Here is a 4,267-nt window from a genome sequence, read left to right as displayed (position 1 = left end):
TTCATCATTTGCATTATCCTCGCCTAGGATTTGTCCTTGCTCTGGTTCACAAAGGTGAACTTCCACTCCTATATACTTAGAAAATCTAAGTTCTTGTCTCATTAATGAAGAATCATGTCCATGTTCTTATTTCTTATGGTTGATAACTACCCTACCTCCTCTTGTAAATTGCTTGCAGGTCATTTATTTTTGTTTTTCTTTAGGGAACAAGTTTATTTCCTCTTGATCTTGCCTCTAAGAATTTGCTTCATCTTTCCTTGAGGACTTTCCAACGTCTTCTCTATTGAATTTTCCTCCATGGTACAACTTAGTACTCTCATCTTCCTTTTGGACCAATTGTCCATTTTTCACCCTTGCAAGACTTGTATTCACATAAAATTAACCACTCTTCAAAAGAGAAGACCTTGTAGCTTCACCTAGAGCTTTGGTCATACATTCCTATGTTAGATTTTCTTGTTGACTTCCACCATAAAATTGCAGTTCCTTCTGCTTTTCTGGACATTCCATACAGTTCGTAAGAGTTTCAAGGAGTTTCTTTTCATCCTCATTTTCTAAGGATGTCTCATTTATCCACAATAATCCTAACAATTTCTAATGGATTCCCTTCATAATCATGCATATGGCATGCAAATGAAAATAATTAGCTAATTTTAAAAGTATTTAGCCCTTGGGATTCCACTAGTGCTCCTTGCAACACTTGCTACTTTGGACTTCTCCCACAATCCATGAGACTTTCCACGAGTATCCTTTCCTTATCTGCAAGGAGTGATCTCCCTTCTACTTGTTCATTGGTCTCAGTTGTTTTGACCTCTTCTTCCATCTAGCCTTTCATCAAAGGCTTCATCCTTTTTTTCCCTAGCTCTCTAGATTTTGGGGATTTCCTTTTAAAACTCTTATATATGGCACATAAATTGAACCTCCTGATAATGTTTTATCTCTTCCTTTCTTCCGTAGCTTGTAGGCATTTCATTAGTGCATCAAATTGTGCTTTCAACTCAGCTATCTCCCTTTCAAATTGTTTGTTGCTAAGTTTTCTCGTGCCATTTTTCTTGGTATTCTTCTCCCCTTTTTTTAGCTTTTAATTTATCCTTCATCATGACTAGAAATGGTCACTTTATTCTTCTTCTTGCTATGCATATGCTCCTCAATGCTCATTGTGAGTTGTAACCTAGCCTTGTAATAAGCCTCGCCTTGCTTGTTATATGAACACCTCACCTCCTCTTGGCTATTGGTGTCTCTCTTGGTTCCATCCTTTGGAATCTCTTTATCACTCATGTCTCCTCTTTGGTTGTTTCTCCTCTGCCTACCTTCTAAGAATATCTCTTGTTTTCTTCTCCTTGCGAAATTCCCCTATGCCACTCTTCTCCTAACCTCAGCTTGAATGTTTCTCTCTGTGCGTAGCTTCTCTACTACAAGGGATTTCTTCTGCCATAGTATTTCGATAACCCAATTGGTTCTCTCTTTATCCTAGATGATATCCTACTTTTTGTGAGCAAATATTGTGATGCCCTCAAAATCTCAGCCTGCATCTAATTCTACCTACAGTCATAAATTTCCTAGTTAAACATAAACATCAAACTAGTTATACTTGCCTGGTTCTCCTCCATTAATATTTAAATATATCAATTCTCCTAGCTATGCCTCTAGATTTCGTTCCTCTATCTTCTAGATTTGCAATTGGATGTAATTCTCCCTAGATTTATACAATCCTTTGTCAAAGTTTCTCTTGCCTCTGAAATCTCCTACCCCTTTAAGAATATATTTTTCTTTGGTATGTCTCTACCTTTGTGCCTTGATTCGGCAACCTCGTCTTTTACAAATAACCAAACTGTCAATTATCATTTCAATAAAGGGAGTAATCATTACATATTTGGTCTTCTCTTGTTTGTTGATGCAAGATCCACTACTCATCCTTTTGTCCTCAAAATATTCTCTGAAATCACCTTGATCTACAATATTCATAAATCTACAACTCTTTTTTGTCTTGTTGCCTTTGTTTTGCTTCCCTTTTCATCAATACACTGCTCTAATTTGTAGAGATGTCATACCACTTTGATAGGAAAACCATCCAGTGGTCTTCCTTATCTACCCAGGATCCTTTTCGTCTTCAATGAACCCTAAGATCAAAATAAAAAGCAATAGAGTATTCTCACCTTTAATCTATTTTGTAATTGGTGGAACTCGATAAGAGGTTTATAATTCCATTAAACACCCCCCTCAAAATTCACAAATCTAAATTGATTATTCTTTATGGTGCACCAATACCATGAATTAAGAAAAATTGTGACTTCTTGTTCTTTATTATAAAATTCAAGCCTCATCTTGATATCACTTAAACAAAATAGATATGACACACTATGGTACACTCGAAACACACTTCCTCAGATCCATTTCTTACATCGAATTCGTCGGAAAGTCACGGTAGATCTCCTTCTGAGCACTATTAATTGCACCAAGGGCCTGACCTCTGACCAGTCCACCCATTCCATTTTTTGTTTAGTTTTCCAAAATCCTGACCACTCTAAGATGGGGGTAATATTTTATGTTGGATGCAACTTGTGGTTCATATTCAGCCTTCCTCCTATCACCAAACTCTTATGCTAATTTTCCCCAATTGTCAACTATCGTTGGGCCCACAATGTGAGGTCAGGGTCTGCCTCTATTTATTTATTATGAATTCCTATACCCCCAACTACAATCATGCCCATATGAACTTGTCTTTCACTCCTTTCAATTCAGTACAATTACTGCTTTCCCAATAGTCCTTTCTACTTGCAAACGGTTGCAACTTCAAATTTCTTTACTCGTTTTCTCCTTCTAAACTTCGTTCGCATTATAGTGACAGTCAGTTTGTTTTACAAAGTGGAGCACACTTCCCTAATGATGAAACTTAAGAGCTTTAAAGAATATATTAAGAACACCAAATCTACCAATTTTTTCTTTCTCAATGATTTCGAGATAAAACCATGCTTTCTTTTGATCAAGAATTAAACATGCATTTGGATAGAGGAAGTGTAGAGGCTCCCTTCTTGGGATCTTATTTCTCTTCATTTTTTCTTCTTTGGCCTCTGCCCCCTGAGGACTTCGAGCATACAAATATGAATCTAAAAAGAGAAAAAATATCCTCTAATGAACACAAGTATGCTGCTAACAGTAGCTTCTCTAAAATTAACAATTGGTTGACTTATAGAAGCCTCCTAAGACACAACTACGCCTCTACCAAACAAAAGAAATATATTCTTAATAGAAAACTCTAAATTTGTACGGTTCCCCCTCTGAGGGCCACATAGACAGAACATATCATAAGACATTTATAAAATTGGTTTCAGGAGAAAAATGTGAAGTGATGCTCGTGCATCAATAGGGGTTTTGTGAAGGATGCTAAGAAGGGTTGCATGATCACAGTGTCAGTAAATGTAGATCCAAATGGTTATTCATTCTAGGTTTCCAAGGTTATAATGGTCATTAAATAAAATTAATATATAGTAGTTGAAGTACATTGCTATGCCACATATACATTCATTCAATGGTGTGTGCAAGCTAGAGATGGTAGTTGATAAAAAAATTACTAGAAAGAGAAAAAAAATGGTACAAATATAAATCATCCCCACACCAACTTCTTAAAATTAGATATTTTTTCATACATTTTAATGACTTCAATTTAACAAAGAGAGGAAATATCTGCTTCAAGACCACAGAGATTACGAAGAGGTTGTTGCCTCAAGAAACAATGTTAATATAGGAGTCTGTTGAACTCAATCCCAAATCTAGAAGACATTTGAAATTTGAAATTATGGGCATGCATGTTGACTCAAATGGGGCACTAGTTAATGAAATAGAAGAATATGTTTCATCTTCATTTGTAACTTGCCATTCATCTGAAGATGTTGTAGGTTCTGATGGTGTGGAAGAAACTATGCATGGTTTTGAATAATTTCCTAAGATATTTTATGTAAATTATGTTTGCATGGTAACTTGAAATAAATATTTTAATTTGAACCATATGATCTTACATGAAGTTATGAGAATTTTATATCTTTTGATTATATGTTTTGATTATAAAGAATTCATTTGTTTAGAATATCCAAAATGCAACAATAACTTTGAGAAATAAATTATGTTTCATTTAATCTACTACTATTAATGTTTTGATTAAAAGTAAAAAAAATATTAGGAATTAGTGTTGACTTTTAAAAGTATATAGTGATATTTTCATGATATTTATTGTTATGATTTGATATACCATAATTGATAAGAAAAATTGTTA

The sequence above is a fragment of the Pinus tabuliformis genome, chromosome 1_2 (assembly GCF_031772625.1).
Source record: "Pinus tabuliformis cultivar Carrire ecotype Pingquan chromosome 1_2, CPIR1, whole genome shotgun sequence".
Classification (NCBI taxonomy): domain Eukaryota; kingdom Viridiplantae; phylum Streptophyta; class Pinopsida; order Pinales; family Pinaceae; genus Pinus; species Pinus tabuliformis.
Note: the sequence above shows the minus strand (reverse complement) of the source record.